General features: G+C 37.5%; 1 protein-coding gene across 1 annotated transcript in view; it reads left to right on the forward strand.

Annotated features, from left to right (window-relative positions):
- The first annotated feature begins 1,277 nt into the window (after positions 1-1,277).
- MAPK8 (mitogen-activated protein kinase 8) overlaps positions 1,278-21,212 on the forward strand; it is a 100,761-nt gene continuing 80,826 nt past the window's right edge. Inside the window, exons 1-2 of the mRNA XM_077746504.1 lie at positions 1,278-1,350; positions 2,210-2,363. The gene's annotated coding sequence lies outside the window, so the exon portion shown is untranslated. The remainder of the gene's footprint in view (positions 1,351-2,209; positions 2,364-21,212) is intronic.

The following is a 21,212-nucleotide window of genomic DNA, read 5'->3' on the forward strand; positions in this document are numbered from 1 at the left end:
TGTCTGAAATATTTCCTGCATAGTTAATTCTATTCTTAGCTTAAGAGGCAGTTCCTCAAGGAAGACTTTACTAGGTTTATAAAATCTATTAATTGGTTTCATAATACTTTATTTATCCATCTATATTGTAATGCACCGATCATTTTGCATTTGTTTACCATTATTAATTCCTTATTATGTTGATTACATCTTTAAGCTCCATTGTAGCGCTAGCGCAGTGCATGGCACAGAATGGACATGTAATAGATATTTATTGGAGAAATGAAGGAAGGAAGGAAATAAAGAAGCCTAAAAGGGAGCAAGGAAATGATAAGAGAATGTATGAATGATTGCTCACATTTATGTTTCATTTCAGAGTCATTGGAAACAGGCCAGCCCAGCAGGACATGGGAAGATAGTGTACCTGAACTCACTCATTTATTCAACAAATATCTACATTCATTATTAATGTACTTTTTCTGATTATAAACATAAGTGCTCCATGGGAAAAAAATCTCCAAGTGTAAAAGAGAACCAGTTCACCTTTCATTTCACAGTCCAACACTAAACTACTGTTAAAATAATTTGGCAGATTTCTTTTCAGGTTTTTTCCATGCATAAGTAATATATAGGTAGGATCATTATATAGAGAGACCTTCTTTCACTTAATGATATATTGTGAACATCTTCCTGCATTGCTGAGTTTCTTGAACACGTGGCATTTAAATTGCTAAGATATATTCGATTGCACGTGATGTATGTAATTTAGACAACTTTCCACCCATTATTGGATATTTAAGGGCTTCCCAATTTGTCTCTTCTGAGGCTGAGAGATAAATCGGGTAATGCATTGAATCTGGCACGAGGTGGATTTTGGGAAAACAGGAGGCAGGTTTTTCCAGGTGGCTGAAAAGAACAATTCCTTCTTGTAGGTTGCCGGGCCCCGGGCACATGTCCCCAGAACAGAACGTAATGTCGGTCAACGTAGTGAACATTTTGTCTCGCAGGTAAGTGCTCAGAATCCGGGTGCCTCCTTCCCGCGTGGGTCCGGTCTAAGCACACCTCACTTTCAAACCCTGAGGCAAGGAACCCCCGCAGATCTCGCTCTCACTGGTGCACCGCCCCCGGCCTGAAGCCTAGAGTTCTGGCCGCGCGCCGCCACGTGCCAAGATCAGGGCCCCGCCCCCTCCGACTCCCCGACACGCCCCTCATACTGGCTCTCAGAAGCTCTCTCCGTAGCTCCNACTTCGAGGAAGGTCCGGACGGAGGCGCCTGGGCGGCCCGCCGCGCCCTGGCTGCCTTTCCCGGCGACGGGGAGCTGTGAGCGCTCCACCGGTCGCCAGGTCCCGACGCCTGCCTGGCGCCCACGGGGTCCGTGTTTTGTTTCTCGGTGGTTTCTTTGTGCTAAGGCTCTGGGGTGAACACAGGCAGCGGCGCCGAAAAGGGCTGGGGTGGCCTTCAGCGCTGGGCTGTGGAGGGGGAGCCCGGGCCCGCGACTTGCTCGGAGGGTGTCCATCACGCCGTGAGCGAGCGGCAGTGGTCAGCGGGCATTTCTCTTGAGGGTCACTCGGTGGTGACTTTTTGACTTTTTCACCCCACCCTCTCCTCTCTTTGTCTTGCACTTGTGTGCCCGATCCTTCGATGGTAGAACCAAGTCCGTTTTAGAGGATTGCGACGAACGCTTTTGATTTTAATTTCTGAGAGTTCTCCAGCAGATGTTTACTGTGAACTTAATAACATGTTGACTACGTGGTATCAATGTTCAGTGGTACTATTTTTATCTCTGAAATTCAGTAGTCTTCAGTAGAATTCTGGTCTGTCAGTCCATTGTGTTTGGAGATAAGCGTCCAGCAAGTACTTTCTTGGCAATTAGAACATCTGTTTATTTCATTCATTTATTCAGCAACTGTTCAGTCCTCTACTCAGATGGAGAGTTTGAAGGTAAAGAGAAATATCTTTTAACAGAAGAGGATGCTTTGAAATATAATAGATATGTCTTTAAATGAGACAGTTATGTAAGTGACGTGTGTTAAAAAAAGGTATAGTTATACCCTCGGTCATTTCGCTATTTTTTAAGTAGTACAATCTGGAACTTAAGAGTGCAGTGTTGTATTAGGAAGTAGGGTTAGAAAGTTGGTCCAAATGTACAACAGCTTGATTTATTTCCAGATTTAACTTTTTAGTCTTAACAGCCTTACAGTCTTACAGTCATTTGTAATGTCTGTCTCAGATTTTCCTGCTGTGGGTTAACCTAGGAGGTCAGATGCTGTAAGTGAACGTGTTTAGTGCTGTACCTGACAAAAGCAAGCGAGAAATCAAAATGGGACCTCCTTGAGGACAGGCCTGTCTTGCATCTGTGTCTCCAGCACCTAGCCTGGAATATAGTAAGTGTTCAATAAAAGTCTGATTGATGAAGAGCTTTTTACAATTAATAGTATTTAAAATCCAGTCTTTACAGTATCAATTTCAGTATGTTTTTTGCTATCCTAAGATAAAACCTGTCTAAAATATTTTTTTAAATATGTGTGTCACACACAGTGATATTTCAGTAGGGGTCTAAAATGATTGCATTTGTCTTTTTGTGACTGTTACTTTTGAAAAGTTTCTGATGACTAAGCAGAAAAGCTAGAATATGAGAAATAGGCTACATAAAAGTTTTATTAAAGATGTCTAGGAGTGCCTGGGTGGCTCAGGAGGCTAAAGTGTCGACTTCTCCTCAGGTCATCATCTCATGGTTTGTGAGTTGGAGCCCCATGTTTGGGCTCTGTGCTGAGAGCTCAGAGCCTGGAGCCTGCTTCAGATTCTGTCTCCCTCTCTCTCGGCTCCTCCCTCGCAAATGCGCTGTCTCTCTCTCAAGAGTAAATAAACATTAAAAAAAATTTTTTTTAAAGAAATGTTTAGTTTCTCATAGCATTTTTAGAAATGTTTAATTTAAAATTCTATCTTGGTGAAGCATACAGGCCTAAAACCCCATATAATACTGATTTACCCAAGTTACATCTTTTTTCATTTACTACTTAATACATTTTAGCATTTGTTTTGAATATGAGCGAATTTAAGGTGAGCTCATTATCTGATGTAGAGTACAAATAAACAAGAAATGATACTTTGTTAAGATAAGGAATGAAAATCATAGGGGTGCCTGGGTGGCTCAGTTAAGATAAGGAATGAAAATCTTGAGATCCCAAACTTTTATTGCTTTGCCTCTTTACAGTATGTCAGATTTCAGTAAGGGCTACTGATACAGATCCTTTGGCAGTAGCTCAGTGTCAGGGCACATGTCAAGCCAGGTTTTGTTTTTGAAATTCTTTTTTTTTTTTTTTTTAAATCACAGCTTTATTTACATACAATTCGCAGACCATAGGACTTACCCTTTTAGAGTGTGGATCAGTGATCTGCATTGATCACTACTATCTAATTCCAGAACATTTTCATCACCCCAAAGAAGAAACCCTGTACTCATTAGTAGTCACTCCTCATTCCTCTCTAAATTATGTTAAAAAGAAGAGATAGCAGTGAAATGGGCTCTTTTTAAGGGTCTTGGAAGAGTAGGAAACTATATCCTTTAAACTCCTTTAGATCCTGGGTGAAAGGCCACTTGGAAAGGCAATTAGTTTAAGAATAAATTCCACTCGAATGATGTTATAATCTTAACTCAATGCCTAAAATTATGGAAATAACCTTGTGAAGATTCTCAGTGCTTAGGGAAACAACTTAAAATAATTTAAGTGACTTTTCTAGTTGAAGAAGTTGTTGAATAGAAGTCTGATTCATGTTAGTCTGATTTGTCTGTAAATTGAGTTTGGACACATTTGAATCATCCAGGTAGTTCATATGCTGTGTTGCAAATGCAGAAGTATAAAATAATGTCTGACATTAAAGTGCCAGCTCTCTAGAGGTCTCTAGTCAAGTCAATGGTATGGATAGTAACCTTTCTGATTCATGTAGTGCAAGGAAGTCATTATAGCGACATAGCTCTAGATATGAATCATTTACCTATTTCAGTGAGCTGTGATGCTTATTGTCTTAGTCATGAGCTCTTTACAAGAACATTTAGAAAATTTGTCTTACTCTTATGCAGATTAACTTGAACTCTGATTTCAGAAATGAGTTCTGAGTCAACAGACTCTACTACCTAAAAGATGACAGGAGTATTGAAATAAGAGCTGTCCTCTATCATTCAGTGCAGTAGGTGAAACTAGACCTGTCCAGGAATCAAACTTGGGTTCACTTCTCAGTTCTGACTTCTGGACTTTGTCATGAACAAGTTATAGAGGCATAGAAAAGTTGCTTAACCTTTTTGGATTTACAACTGAAAACTGTTGGAACTCTTTTTTTTTTTTTTTTTTTTTACAAAAATGTTACCAGATAGGTTTTTCTTCAGAATACTGGGACAAAAAAGGGTCCTTGGGTGATAATCAGAATCCTGTGTTAAGAACAGCAATGAAACTTAGACTTTTCTAACTTTCAGAAGCAGAGAAAATTGTTAAGTCAAATATTTTCTGTAATATCCATTCTTAGGAAAAAGCTTCATAGTAAGCTAAGAGTTTTTTGAATGATAGATTTTACTCATTTTACAGCACCTTACTCATTTTACAGCACCATGCTTACTAATGAGATTTCCATTACTCTGAGAGGGTTAGTGGAAGATGTGAAAATGAAGAGTTAATTAGCCTTAAGAAACTCATGATTGGGGCTGGGACTAAAGGCATATCTAAACCGTGAATTTATGTTGTTTTAAAAGATTTATGAGAGCTCACCACAAACAAAAGCCTGCCCTGAATATCTAGGCTGGATACATTTCATTGAAATCTGTTTTTTAAATTATATGTGAATATGTAAGAAAACTTACTAGGCATCATTCTTTTTCAGGGTGCTGAATTATACCAAAATATAGCTAATATAGTATTAATATATGTCTTTCTGTTACCCTTTGATAATTCATCCGATTTGTTTAAAATCTGCTAATTCTTTAGGAAGTTAAGGAGCCCAAACTTAATCGTGGTGGTTAACATGGACTTTAAGGTCATCTCTGAGTTCAAATTCATGCTAAATCTAATCATGTGGCCAGGTGAGTTCAGGGTATATAACATCTTTGGGCTTGTTTTATTATTTGTCAAATGAGAATAATAATAGTGCATAATCTCATAGAGCTATAAAGTTTAAGTAAGGTACTGCACATGAAGTGCTTGGCACTATTATAGTACCTGGAATACTAGATGAAGTATTCAGGAAATTTTAGCTATTATTAACACTTAATGTCTTTAACTTGCAAAATGCAAAATGCCAGGGAAATTTTTTTTTTTTTTTAAATATTTTTATTTATTTCTAGGAGAGAGAGAGAGAGACAGCATGAGCAGGGGAGGGTCAGAGAGAGAGGGAGATACAGACTCTGAAACAGGCTCCAGGCTCTGAGCTGCAGTCAGCACAGAGCCCGACGCGGGGCTCGAACCCACAAACCGCGAGATCATGCCCTAAGCGAAAGCCGGAAGCTTAACCGACTAAGCCACCCAGGCGCCCCCAAAATGCCAGGGAAATTTAAAACTAATTTCATATACAGTATACGTTTGAATTCTCCAAAATGCCAGTTGTTTTCCTTTGCATCTTTGCAGTTTATTTAAAATCGGATTATTTTATCTAATCTGAATTGACTGAAATGATTTAACATTTGTACCTGTAATCCTCTCTGCTTTAAAATTTGGAACAGTTCCAAAAGCAAATATTAAAAGAAAATTATTTGCCACTTTTTCTGATACAAAGTTATTTTGCTGTGTTTACTTTTCCTACTGCAGAGAATTGTCCAAGCTTCCCTAGGTTGATTTTGACAGATTTCTAAAAGAATGGTAATCCAGGAGCTGGGAATAGCTGTAACATGTACCTGTATTTGAAGAAAATGCAATACTGTTGTATCTTTTTTTTTTTTTTTTATATTTTTATTTATTTCTAGGAGAGAAAGGGAGACACAGACTCTGAAACAGGCTCCAGGCTCTGAGCTGGCAGTCAGCACAGAGCCCGACACGGGGCTCGAACCCACAAACTGTGAGATCATGACCTAAGCGAAAGTCGGACGCTTAACCTACTAAGCCACCCAGGCGCCCCAATACTGTTGTATCTTTAATCTTAACTATGACTCTGTGAAGTTTGCAAATTTGTTAGAGACTGGGTAACCACAACAGTCCATTAAACATTTTCTAGAGGTCTCTAGAAAAATGAGGGAATTTATTTATAAGTAGCATCTGGAAATGTTTTTCCTGTGTTTTGCGGTTTTCTGTGTAGTGTTTCTGTGGTTATATTGGTACATCAAATTTCTTGCTCCTTCTTGAGGATAGAAACTATGAAATGATGTTGATTTTACATAGGCAGTATTCATTGAGAAAACCATCTATGCCAGTCCATGAATTAGATGATGTGGGGGCAACAGGAAGTAGAAGTTAGTCTTTACTTTCAGTGAATATAACTTAATGGGAAATAAGGACAAATACATACGTGCATTTATGTCTAATGCAAGGAACCAGATATTGTTAGGCATTTCATTGGGAAGTTCTTTAATCGTGAGGCCTGATGGAGTGCTGGATGGTGGAATATTTGGGGACTTCCAAACCATACATCTCTTACGTTGCCTTTTAAAATATACTTACTAGGGGCACCTGGGTAGCCCAGGTCGTGATCTCACAGTTTTGTGAAGCTGGCTTGGGATTCCCTCCCCCCCCTTCCCTACATACTTGCTTTCTTTCTCTCTCTCTCAAAATAAATAAACTTTATTTAAAAAGTAAAATAAAATATACTCACTAGATAACCACAAAAAGCAAGATGTCTTCTTTCCTAATTTCTAGTTAAAGTTGTCATGTGGTACAGATTAAGTCAAAATGTAAATCATTAGAAAAGACAAACCTTATAGTCATCTCAAATGCATTTTGGAATACGATAGAGTATTAAAAGAAGTATATGAAAAGCAAGTAGAAAAGCTGCTACTCAAATACTAACCAAAGTCCTCAAACTCTACAGTATTTAAGCTCTGAAAATTTAAAGCTAGATTTATGCTAGGAGCGTTTTTCTTACTTTTTCTCAGATATTGAGAAGTATGGGTTTCACTGCTTCCTGTTACTGAGGATCCCAAGCCACAACATTAATTTTGGAGTCACTAGAAAAGAAAAAGTCAAACACACCGGCTTTGCTTGGCATGAGACGTCAAAACATCAAGAACTTGATATTTTCGAAAGCTGTTAATGGGAATGGATGCTCACCCTTCCCTGAGTTGCTCTTTACAGAGTGACTCGCAGCTACCATGTGGGTCAACCAAAAATGAAATAAAGGAAAGGCATCGCTGTATAGATTTCTCTGTGACTTAAGAAAGGGTTCCTTTTTTAGTCAAAACAAACAAAAACCAAAGCATCTGGCTGAGAATTAAAGATGTTTTAGTAATTTTATTTATATTTTGACTAAGTAATTTGTTTCAGAATTCCAAAGATTGAGAAAGATACACAGTAAAAAATCTCCTTCCCATTCTCTTCCTCCAAATGGAAACATTGTTAAGATTCCTGTGAACCCCTCTAAAGATAGTTAACGTATGTGCAAGTAAATACAGATATATAAGGTATAAATTGTTTTAGCTTGGACTGCTATATCAAAATATAGATTGGGTGGCTTAAACAATAGGGAAGTTGTAATTCTAGAGGCTGGGAAGTACAAGATTAAGGTGCTCAGAGATGTGGTTCCTGGTGAGGACTGTTCCTGGCTTGCAGATGTCAGTCACCTTGTTGTGTCCTCACTTGGAGAGAGGGATTGTCTGCTCTCTCTTCCTGTTATTAAGATAATGATCCCATCGTTGAGGTCCTATCTTCACAAGCTCTTGTAGTACTAATTGCTTCCCAGAGTCCCAAAGAGGGCACAAATTCAGTTCATGATACCATTATACAGGTATAAATAACACTGATTTAACTAGCCCCTTTTTTTGATGTACATTTAAGTTGTTTTAGGTTGTTCTTTTGCTGTTGAAAGCCATGGTGCAGTGGATTACCTTAAATATACATCATTTAACACTTTTATAAAAATGTGTAGGATACATATCCAGAAGTGGAATTGCTAGATCAGAATGTATGTGCCTTTCTAAATTTGACAGATACTGCCAAAATAACATTTGTAGAAGTTGTTCCAACTTGCATTCCACCAGCCCTGCCATTATGAGTGACATTAAACATATTTTGTCTTTTAAGGGCTATTTATAGTTTCTTTATTGTGAACTGTCCATATCCTTGCCTATTTTTATATCACTTTGTTATTCATCTTCTTAGATTTATAGAATTTACAAATTCTTATATTTTTTATATGCTAATTTTTGGAAGTGTTTTTTCTAATTTGCTCTTAACTTTTTGGTTTGTTTATGGTGATTTTATCATTCTGATTTTTTCCCCCAGTAGTTAAAATGGTTACCTATCTTGGGGCACCTGGGTGGCTCAAGTCGATTAAGCATCTGACTTCAGCTCAGGTCGTGTCATGATCTTACAGATCGTGTCATGATCTTAGAGATCGTGAGTTCGAGCCCTGCATCGGCCTCTGTGCTGACAGCTCAGAGCCTGGAGCCTGCTTCAGATTCTGTGTCTCCCTTTCTCTCTGCCTCTCCCCTGCTCATGGTCTCTCTCCTTGAAAAATAAATAAACAGACAAAAAAAAAAAATGCTTACCCATCTTTACTGACTTCTAAATTGTATGTCATGGTTAGAAATCTTTTGCTAAACTAAAGACTATAAAAGAACTCTCAAACGTTATTTTTCCAGTACATATATGCTTTCTTTCTTCTTTTCTCTCTCTCTTTTTATACTTTTATTTTATTTATTTTATTTTATTTTATTTATTTTATTTATTTTTATTTATTTTATTTATTTTATTTATTTGGAATTTATTCCGGAGTAAGGTATGATGTATAGGTCCAACCTTATTTTTGTTACCACATAATCATCCAGTTGTCCCAAACATGATTTATTAAATAACCTGTTTTTGTCTTACAGACTTGAAATGCTACCTTCATAATTTACTGGATTTCCATATGTATTTGGGACCATTTCTGGTCTATTGATCTATTTGTCCATTGGGAACCAAACCATCCTGTTTTAATTATTGTATCTTATACTGTGTTTTCTGTTAGGGCTGTTTCCCTTTCTTTCTTCTTGAAAATCTTTTCTAGCTTCCATCTTGTTTATATGAAATTTTGCTATCAATTCATTTAGTTGTCATTTCTGTTGGGATGACTTGAGTTTTTATTTTATTGAGGTAAAATTTGCAGTAAGATGCAGAATCCTTAAATATACAGCCCAGTGAATTTTGACTATATATATACTCTTGGGTAACACCCAGATCAAGATCTGGAACATTACCATCACGCAGAAAGTTTTCTCATGCCCTTTTCAAGTTAATATCTCTTCCTTTCCACTACCCCTCCCACCTTAACTTCTATCACATAGATTCATTTTGTGTTTAGGGTTTTTATCCTTATTTATTGGCAACTTTATGGTGTTGTGTCTTTCTCTCCAAGAATATGGAAAAACTTAATCTTTTCATTTCTTCAGGTCCCTTTTTTGGGACTTCCTAATAGCATTTTTAGGGGTTTTTTTTGCCTAAAAAATTAATTTTTTCTTTTTCTTTGTTTTCTGTTAGAAATGGCATCTTCCATTTTATCTTCTACCTGATTGTATATATAAGAAAGCTGTTTATTTAGCTCATCAATTAATATTTGTATATTAAACTCCCTTTTAAAACTTATTTTTATGAATTTTGTAGTTGAAATTTTGTTTTCAGTTATAAATCATATATCCTTTTTTCACTTCTTCAAAGTTTTATGTTCCCTCTCCCAGCTTTTAGTGATTTTTAAATATAGTTTTCTTCCACAGTGTATAAAACAAGGATCAAAATATCTGTATACTATTGAGTATTTAAAGGATATGAATAGTAAGTGAAATTCAGGAGGGATTATGAGAGTAATTAGAGCAATGTATAGTTTTTTAACATTAATGTAAAAAAACTTGAATCACGGTTTCCAAAATGTCAAATAGACAAGTTCGTAATCATTTGACAATGAATGCGGAATTAGTAACTAACTTTTTTTTTCTTATTTGGTAATACATATAGATTGTTTTCTATGTACATAGCACCCAGAGGCAATTTCCAGAAGTATAACTTAGTCTGCTGACTGGAAGCATATAATCAAAGTGGAGAGTCAAACTATATAGAAGTGAGCAGCAAATGAATGTGGACAGGAAGGACTTGGACTTAGAAAAATGATATTGGCAAGAGGTATCATCTGTTCGGCTAGAGGTATCATCCTTGTGAAATTGTGTCATGGTTGAGAATACTTGGCTGAAATTCAATTCAATCTAGTTGTTTAATGGAGATTTCATAGTCTAGTTTGTATCTTTCCACCTCTCTCTGCCCCACAAAAATCTGAGGTGGTTTACTCCTCCAGGACTCACACACTGTTGAATAAGCAGATAGAAATAAAAAATCAAAACCGAGGGAAAACAATCCAGAACATTCTAATAATAGAATAGCTAATATTTATTCAGTGCTTATCATATACCAGGCACTGTTCTAGTGCTTTACCTATGTTAAAGTGTTTAAACATCACACCACAAACTGAGGGCTGCTGGGAGTTGGGGGGAGGGGAAAGGGGGTGATGGGCATGGAGGAGGGCACTTGTTGGGATGAGCACTGGGTGTTATATGGAAACCAGCTTGACAATAAACTATTGAAAAAAAATAAACATCACACAACAGCCCTATGCGGTAGGCTCTGTTCAGTGTTAGCCTCATTTTATATATGAGGAAACAGGCACAGAAATACTATGTGGGAAATTGTTGGTGATGTTGATGAGTTTTACTAAAGTGAAGTGAAAGAACCCAAATTGAATTCACTTGAAAGACGCTGAGTGAAAAATTTTTCTAAGTGTAAATGAGAAATGAGAAAATGTAGGTATAGTATATGTAGAAAACCTTTTAAACATTAGCCATGAATTGAAACAAAAGTGAATGGGTAAAGGAAAATACAGGGTCTAGCGAATGAAAAAGAGAATATACAGGGAAGGGAATGGAGAGCATGAGTAGAGAGATTTGCCTTTGTTAGAGACAGATCTTCCATCAAACAGGTGAAAATGCAGAAAAGTTGTGTGCCCTTGTAAGGAAGTTTGGTGGTTAGAAGATGAAAGGTTATCCTTCTGGTGTTCAGCCTTTATTTTCTGTCCTGGTTTCTGGTTTCTCAGTGAAGTAGGAGTTTGGTATGGGCAGAGGGGGAAGGGAGTGTGGGAAGTTATAAACAGTTTGCCAGGAAGTATTGACTAATTATTCTTTTAAGGTTTGAAATCTTGAATTTAAAGTGATACTAGCCTGGTTTTGTGATCTGCCCCTCCCCCCCGATCAACTTTTGGGGTGAGGTTTTGCTAGATGTATCAGAGTTCTCAAAGAAACAGCATCAGTAGCAGATATTTATATATAAAGAAATTTCAAGGAATTTGCTTACACAGTTGGAGGCTGGTGAGTTGGAAATCTTTAGGGCAGGCTAGCAGTACTCTCTTGAGCAGGAGTTGATGCTGCAGACCTGAAGCAGAATTTCCTCTTCCTCAGGGAAATCTCAGTTTGGCCCTTAAGACATTTCTCAGATTGGATGAGTCTCACCCACATTTTTGAGGATACTCTCCTTTACCTAAAGTCAACTGACTATGGATGTTAGCAACATCTGCAAAATATCTTCACAGCAACACTTACATTTGTGTTTGATTGAGGGGCGCCTGGGTGGCTTAGTCGGTTAAGCGTCCGACTTTCGCTTGGGTCATGATCTCGCGGTTCGTGGGTTCGAGCCCCGCATCGGGCTCTGTGCTGACTGCCAGCTCAGAGCCTGGAGCCTGTTTCAGAGTCTGTGTCTCCCTCTCTCTCTGACCCTCCCCTGCTCACGCTGTCTCTCTCTCTCCTAGAAATAAATAAAAAAACATTAAAAAAAAAAAGATTTGTGTTTGAATAACAGGACTGTCTGTCACACAGCCACAGTGACACATAAAAAAAGTCAGTATAAAATGAGGGAAAGGGAACGGACAAGGGAAATAAGGGCTTTTTATTTATTATTTAAAAAAATTTTTTTTTACATTTATTTACTTTTGAAAGAGACCGAGCACAAGTCAGGGAGGGGCAGAGAGAGAATGAGACACAGAATCTGAAGCAGGCTCCAGGCTCTGAGCTGTCAGCACAGAGTCTGACGCAGGGCTTGAACTCAGGAACCATGAGATCATGACCTGAGCTGAAGATGGGCACTTAACTGACTGAACCACCGAGGTGCCCCAGTAAGGGCTTTTTAAAGCGAGTGCTTACAGGATTGGTGATGAATAATGAACTCTTAACTGGACAAGAAAGGAGGTGAAGTCAGAATGGATAGTAAGGAAGTGGTAGCATTAATGTATTGGAAATTTCAATTAGAAATGTTGGGGGTGGGTAGGATGGGATAAAGTAATGAACTAGAAGGATTGAGTGTGTTGGTCACAGTGGGATACTTAAAATAGAGATTTAACAGGTATAATCATTTCTGGCAATGATAATACTCAGGATGCTTTAGGACATGGACTGCTAAGGTGGGATTGAATGAAAAGTCGGTGGAAATGAGGCCAATGAATTAGAGAGGCTGAGGTATTAAAGAGGTCAGTTTGCATAAATGGTGAAGTCAGCAGGTGGTGACGGCAGTAAGTAGTTGCCAGCATCCTTGATCAATGGGGAAGAATTGGAAGGAGGGTAGATGATAATATGGAACATTAATCATATCAGCTAAATTTAGCTGTCACAAATTAGGAATTTCAGCCCAGTGAAGGGCTTAGGAGGGATGAAGGATTTGGTAAAATGGAGGATGTACACAGCCTCTGTTGTACGTGTACATGGAGGATGTGGCAGTAAGAACTCACAGAAGATGACCAGGAAGCGTTGGATTTTTTTCTGGGATATGAGAGCCTGAATGGGATTAGTCCTGATAATAGGATTGTGTATTTCAAGTTGCCACTGTATTTCAAGTTGCCCGTAATGACCCATTAGTGTAGAATGAATTTAGGAGATCAAAACTAATGTCATATTTTTAAGTGAAACAAAATAGAAATTATCACAGCGTAATATCACAGTAAGGGGCTAAGAATGTTTTAACAGCTTCATTGAGATTTAATTCTCATAGCATTACAATTCACCTATTTTAAGTATATAAGTTAGAAAAAAATTCTTTTTGGTATGTTCATGGGATAATGCTGCCATCACCACCAGCCTAATTTTAGAACATTTTTGCCATTCTAAAAATACTCAGGGTCCCTGGGTGGCTCAGTTGGTTGAGTGTATGACTTGATTGTGGCTCAAGTCATGATTTCACAGTAGTGAAGTCAAGCCCTGTATCCTCCAGTTCTGCCCTGGGCATGGAGCCTACTTAAGATTCTCTCTCTGCCCCTCCTTGCTCTCTCAAAACAAAACAAAACAAAAAAACCCAAAAAACCCACCAAACACCTTAACTTTTTTTAACGTTTTATAATTTATTTATTATTTATAATTTACATCCAAGTTAGTTAGCACATGGTGCAACAATGATTTCAGGAGTAAATTCCTTAAGCCCCTTACTCATTTAGACCATCCCCCCCCCCCACAACCCCTCCAGCAACCCTCTGTTCTCTACATTTAAGAGTTTCTTAATATTTTGTCCCCCTCCCTGTTTTTATATTACTTTCACTTACCTTCCTCTATGTTCATTTGTTTGGTATCTTCAAGTCCTCATATGAGTGAAGTCATATGATATTTGTCTGACTAATTTCACTTAGCATAATACTCAGACTTCATTCTTTTTAATTGCCGAATAATACTCCAGTGTGTGTGTGTGTGTGTGTGTGTGTGTGTGTGTGTGTACACACACCACATCTTCTTTAACCATTCATCTATCGATGGACATTTGGGTTCTTTTCTAAACTTTGGCTGTTGTTGATAGTGGTGCTATAAACATTGGGGTGCATGTGCTGCTTTGAAACAGCACACCTGTACCTCTTGGATAAATACCTAGTAGTGCAATTGCTGGATCGTAGGGTAGTTCTGTTTTTAACTTTTTGAGGAACCTCTGTACTCTTTTCCAGAGTGGCTGCACCATTTTGCATTCCCCCCAGCAATGCAAGAGATCCTCTTCTTCTGCATCCTCGCCAAAATCTGTCGTTGCTGAGTTGTTAATGTTAGCCATTCTGACAGGTGTGAGGTGGTATCTCAGTGTGGTTTTGATTTGTGTTTCCCAGTTGATGAGCGATGTTGAGCATTTTTTCATGTGTCGGTTGGCCATCTGGATGTCTTCTTTGGAGAAGTGTCTATTCATGTCTTTTGCCCATTTCCTCAAGGGATTATTTGGGTTTTTTGGGTGTTGAGTTTGATAAGCTCTCTATAGATTTTGGATACTAACCTTTTATCTGGTATATCATTTGCAAATATCTTCTCCCATTTTGTCGGTTGCCTTTTAGTTTTGCTGATTGTTTGCTGTGCAGAAGCTTTTTATTTTGATGAGGTCCCAATAGTTCATTTTTGTTTCGGTTTCCCTTGCCTCTGGAGGTCTGTTGAATAAGAAGTTGCTGCAGCCGAGGTCAAAGAGGTTTTTGCCTGCTTTTCTCCTCTAGGATGTTGATGGCTTCCTGTCTTATGTGTAGGCCTTTCGTTCATTTTGAGTTTATTTTTGTGTATGGTGTAAGAAAATGGCCCACGTTCATTTTTGTGCATGTTGCTGTCCAGTTTTCCCAGTACCATTTGCTGAAAAGACTGTCTTTATTCCTTTGTATATTCTTTTCTGCTTCGTCAAAGATTAGTTGGCCATTCATTTCTGGGTCCATTTCTGGGTTCTCAATTATGTTCCATTGATCTGAATGTCTGTTTTTGTGCCAGTACCATACTGTCTTGATGATTACGGCTTTGTAATACATCTTAAAGTCTGGGATTGTGATGCCTCCTGCTTTGGTTTTCTTTTTCAAGATTGCTTTGGCTATTCGGGGTCTCTTCTGGTTCCATACAAATCTCAGGATTGTTTGTTCTAGCTCTGTGAAGAATGCTGGCAAACACCTTAATTTTTAATCTGTATCCAAGTTTCTTCTGTTCTTTTGTAGGTGGGTTTCTCAAACCAGCATTCAATCAAAGCTCATGTGTTACATTTGTTGTTGTCTTAGACACTTTTAATCTGTGCCCCACCCCCTAATTTGTGGAGTATATATTCCAAGACCCCCAGTGGATGCCTGAAACTGCAGGTAGTACCAAACCCTATTTTTCCACTATGTATCTATAATAAAGTTTAATTTGCAGATTAGGCACAGCAAGAGATTAATAACAATAATAAAATAGTTCATAACTATATATTATAATAAAAGTTATGTGAAAATGGCCTGTCGCTAATTATTGTACTGTATACCCTTCTTGTGATGATGTGAGATGATAGCATGCTTATGTGATTCATTCACTTCTTCGTGAGGTGAATGACGTAGGCATTGTGACATAGTGTTGGGCTACTGTTGATCTTCTGATGGTCAGTCAGAAGGAGCATCATCTGCTTCTGGACCAGTGGTTGAAATCATGGAAAGCAAAACCTCAGATAAGGGGAGACTACTGTATTACATTTGTCCCTACCTCTGCTTGTTCTTCCTATGATCCTGGCTTCTGGAAGAGATCAGGCCAGTTGTCTTAAAGAATGATTCACATTCTGAATTTGTCTGGTGGTTTCCTTGTGGTATTTAATTTGTATCTGCAGCCACTGTGTTTCCTAAAAATAAAAGGTTGGGTCTAAAGGCTGGATTATATTTAGGTTTTTTGGCATAGATGCTCTTGTCTACATTGTATTCATTTCTAATATAAGGCATATAGCACCAGATTTTGTATGCCCAAAGTGTGGTCATTTGGTTAAAGTGGTATTCTATAGATCCATCCATTATAAAGATGTTTTTCTTTGCAGTTAGCAGCTGATCAGTGAGGCAGAGGTTTGGTTCACTGAGAAAATTCTGTTTCCCAGAAGCTTTTTCCTAATGTTTTAGTCTTTCATTGTCTAAATCAGTTACTTCAGGGGCACCTGGGTGGCTCAGTAGGTTAAGCGTCTAACTTTGGCTCAGGTCATGATCTCACGGTTTGTGACTTTGAACCCCATGTTGGGCTTTGTGCTGACAGCTTGGAGCCTGCTTTAGATTCTGTGTCTCCCTCTCTGCCCCTCCCCCGCTTGTGCTCTGTCTCTGTCTCTCTCTCTCTAAAATAAATAAACATTTAAAAAAATTTAAGTCAGTCATTTTGTTTGAACTCACAAAATGTTTCTATTCTGGATCTATTAGCCAACTGACATCCATTAAAAAGACTTTTTCCTTGTCAACTAGGATTGAATCACAGTTTTTCTTAAGAAGATGAGGTAAATGCTTATTTTCCTTTATTTTATTAAAAACAATTTTTTTAATGTTTATTTTTGAGAGAGAGAGAGAGAGAAAGGCAGGGGGAGACACAGAATCTGAAGAAGGCTTCAGGCTCTGAGCTGCCAGCACAGAGCCTGACATGGGGCTTGAACTCACCAACAGTGACATCATGACCTGAGCTGAAGTCGGATGCTTAACCGACTGAGCCACCCAGGCGTCCCACTTATTTTCCTTTGATAATAGTGGTTTAACTCAGAAAACTGTGAATTATGAATTCTGAACTTGATTCCTACTCTGAAAATGGGTTACTAGTTATCTCCAGTGGTGGCAAACAATTTAATTTCCCTCTTTCTCTCTTTCTTTCAGTATTACAGAAATTTGTGGGGATGGAGTTTCATATTTTATAGTCATTTCAGTCACTATTCCTCTTTTTGGAAGACTTAATTTTTAAAAATTTTTGGATTTACAGGAAAAATGAGAACATATTACAGAGATTTCCCATATACCCTTACCCAGTTTCTCCTATAATCAACATTCTCTTACATGGTACATTTTTTGATAATTAGTAAACTAATATCAGTATATTATTACTAACTGAAGTCCTTTCCTTAGTTTTTACCTAGTGTCCTTTTTCTATTCCAGGTATCCCATCCAGGATAGCACATTATATTTAGTTGTCATGTCCCCTTAGAATCTTCTTGCCATTGAGTTCTTAGACATTTCTTCAACATTTTTGATGACCTTGACAGTTTGAGGAACACTGGTCAGGTATTTTGTAGACTTTGCTTTGTTGGAATTTGTCTGATGTTTTTCTCATTTTTAGACTGGGATTATGGGTTTAAGGGAAGCAGATCATAGGGGTAAAGTGCCGTTTTCTTCACATCATATCAAGGGTATATACTATTAACATAATCATAACTGTTGATGTTGACCTTCATCACCTGGCTGAGATAGTGTTTGTAAGATTTCTCTGGTATAAAGGTGAACTCCATTCACCACCCCCCCCTTTGTACTATATGGAAGAAGTCACTATGTGCAGCTATACTTAAAGAGTGAGGAGGTATGTTTTGTCTCCTTGAGAGTAGAATACGTAAATTAGTTGAAATCCTTTCGCATGAGAGATTTGACTCTTTTCCCATTTATTAATTCAGTATTTTGTATCAATATAGATTCATGATTATTTATTTCATACTTTAGGTTGTAACCCAAGAATACAACATTATTTTCTTGCTCATATTGTTCTAGCTTTGGCAATTGATAGATCTTCCAGTTAGCTCCTGTGCTCCTTTGACATAAGTCCATCAGAGTGGGTGTTTTTGTTTTTTGTATTTTGGGGTTTTTTTGAGGCCTTCCTTAGTTTCTGTCACTACAAGGTAGTTCCACCCCATCTTGTATATTTTCTGCCCCAGTCTTGGAATCAACCAGTTCTCCAAGGACCTCTATTTCCTTTTATTAGAGAATGCTGTTAAAAAATTAGAAACCAAGATCTGGGTGCTAGGTGTGCTTGTTGTTACTGGGATGTGGTTTCTTTTAGGTGTTCTCAGCAGTCAGAGCAAAGAAATGAATGTGTATATATATTAATATACGCATATGTAAATATGTGTCTATACACATACCTATAAATATTTTATGTAACCATCTGTGTCTATATTAAGCTAAACATGAGTTCTTACTCTCTTCAACTCTTAATTCATTACCACATGGATCTTTCTGGCATTCTCCCCTTAGTGACCGTAAATTTCCTCCAATACTGAGAAACCTGCCTCCTACCATATAGGATTCATTTACTTAATTGTTTAATTCCAGTATGTATACATGCAGAGCTGTATCAGAGTAATTAACCCATACCGAAAAGGAAACAACTTTATCAACTAGTCTTTTGATGTATTCTTTAGGAATTACTACATATATAATCACGTCTATGTACAAAACAGTTTCATTTTTTCTTTCACAATCTATATATTTTTTTAAACAATTTTTTTAAGTTTATTTAGTATTGAGAGAGAAAGAGAGAGCACAAGCTGGGAGAGGCAGAGAGAGAGGGTCACACAGAATCCAAAGCAAATCCAGGCTCTGAGCTGTCAGCACAGACAGCTCGAGCTGTGGCTCAAACCCACAGACCGTGAGATCATGACCTGAGCCGGTCATAAATTTAACCGACTGAGCCATCCAGGCACCCCTTACCTTTTATTTTCTTTTGTCATCTTTCTGCAATAGCCAGAATTTCTCATATGATATTGAATAGGAGTGATGAGAGGGGACATCCTTGTCTTGTTCCTGAACTTATAGGGAAAGTATCCAGTTTCTCACCATTAAGTATGATGTTAATTACAGAGTTTTGTTTTGGTAGATTTCTTTATCAAATTGGGGAAAATTCTCTCTGTTCCTAGTTTTTGGGAGTTTTTATCATGAATATGTGTTAGCTTTTGTCAAATGCTCTTTTTTTCCCGGTGATATGATCATATGATTTTTCTTTTTTAGCCTGTTAATCTGATAGGTTATATTAATACATTTTAGAATCATCCTTGCATACCTGGGGTAAATATCCTTTGGTTGTGGTGTAGAATTTTTTTTATATATTGTTGGATTTCATTGCTAATATTTTATTGAGGATTTTTATATCTGTGTTCACAAGAGATGTTGTTCTGTAGTTTTCCTTTACTGTAGTGTTTTTATCTGATTGTGATACTAGGATAATGCTGCCCTCATACAGTGAAGTAGGGAATGTTCCCCTTGCTTCCTGTTTTCTGGAATACATTGTAGAGAATTAATAATTTATATCACTTTTTCCTCTAAATGTTTGGTAGAATTCATCAGTGAAACCAGTAGACTTGGTGCTGACAGTTTGGGAAGGTTAATTAATATTGATTCAATTTTTTTTTTAATTGATATACTCCTATTCAGATTATGTGTTTCTGTGTGAATTTTGGTGGATTGTATCTTTCACAGAATTGGTCCATTTCATCTCTATTACCACATTTGTGAGTATAGAATTTTTCAGAATATTCTCTTACTATCCTTTTAATGTACTTGGAATCAGTAGTGATGACCCCTCTTTCATATTTTATATTACTAATTTTTGTCTTCTCTCTTTTCTTGCTCAGTCTGACTAGAGGTTTATCAATTTTATTTATATTTTCAGAAGACCCTGAGTTTTTGTTGATTTGTTTTCTTTATTTTTCTGTTCTAGTTTTATTGATTTCTGCTCTAGTTGTTTGTTTGTTTTCCTTCTGCTTGCTTTATGTGTCATTATTCTTTTTGATGCTCACATTGTTCCAGATTTGGCCAGCGGGAATTTCTTGAAGTGAATGGTCTATCATTTTGATCTGACCTGGTTGGTCATTGAGTGCTTCCTGGCAGAACAAGATGTCTGCATTTCAACTTGTACTTACCCTGCCTCAGCCTGGAACACTCCATTTCCTTAGGAAATTGGTTTTAGTCTTAATTTTACATGGTTGTTCATTTCTTTCATTTAAACTTTGAACAGATCTGCCACAAAGGATCAGCCTTTTTGTTTTTCTTTGGTAGTCTACAGAGCAACTTGAGGTATTTGTATTTATTGAATTCTTCCTTATTTTAAAAACAGATCATTTTCTTATTTAGTATGTATAGGCATAATGATACTTTATATATAGTCAAACTCTTCTATAAGTCACTGGTAGTGACTTGAACTTTAAAGTTGAACTGTAACTTCAAGGTTTTTGTTATTTTTTCACCAAATATTTACTATCTGCTAGCACATCACATTAAACCATTTAATCCTTCTAACAACCTGTTAGGTAGATGTTATTTATTATTCTACTTTGTCTTCCATTTTATAGATGGGAAAACTGAGGCAGGTGACATTAAGTAAATTGCCCAGGGTGGTGGGGCCAGAATTTGAATCCAGATAATCTTCTCCAGAGTCTGAGTTTTAATCACTGCTCTGTGTGACCTCTCCTGTGATGGTTAAGTGGAAGAGTTGTGATTTTGCATCACATTCTCCCCTTCTCTTCCTGTTAATTATGGTGTGGTGGGTGGCACTCATATTATTGTAGTGACTTGGTGTGGCATGGTAGGCACCAGTTATTTAAGCAGTAGAGTTTTAAGATCCCTAATAGGAAGAATTCAGAGCCACGTATTTCATTGCTTTGCACTATTAACCCTTTGCTGCAATTCTTTTTGGCTAAAATTTCTTTAATAGTGATAATCTCCAAAAAGATTGCATTCTCCTTAAAAGTTTACTAAATCCATTTAGAGTATGAATTTTGAAGTACTGTATTCTGTGATGATGTAAGATCAAAGGAGAGTAAGTAAAAACACTTCATAAGGTATGGAGAGCTGAATTTTTTTTAACAAGTTTATTGGTGTACATAGTTCCACTGGCACTGTATAGGAAGGATTACTTATGAGAACATTTTACTGGAAATCCAAGATTCTTAGAATTCTAAATTTCACTTCTTTGATATGTTAACATGGGATCCACTGCATCCTGTTTTCTCCTGTTATTTTCTCCTCTTTCTGTGCCTCCCTGTAGTTACCAAGGCCTGCTAGTTCCCTAAGGTTAGGGAACACCGTTTTTGGAAAGAATGTTAACCAGTGCTAATGAGAGGAAAAGATAGGGGGAAGCATCTTTCTGTTTTGTTTTGTTTTTTTAAGTTTACTTTTATTTATTTTGAGAGAGAGAGTGTGTAAGCAGGAGAGGGGCAGAGGGAGAGAGAGAATCCCAAGCAAGCTCCACACTCAGTGCAAGCCAGACATGGGTCTCAATCCCACCACTGTGAGATCGATCATGACCTGAGCTGATATCAAGAGTTGTACATTTAACCGACTTGAGCCATTCAAGTGCC

This window comes from Crocuta crocuta, unplaced genomic scaffold, assembly GCF_008692635.1.
Source record: "Crocuta crocuta isolate KB4526 unplaced genomic scaffold, BGI_CrCroc_1.0 scaffold28, whole genome shotgun sequence".
Lineage (NCBI taxonomy): Eukaryota > Metazoa > Chordata > Mammalia > Carnivora > Hyaenidae > Crocuta > Crocuta crocuta.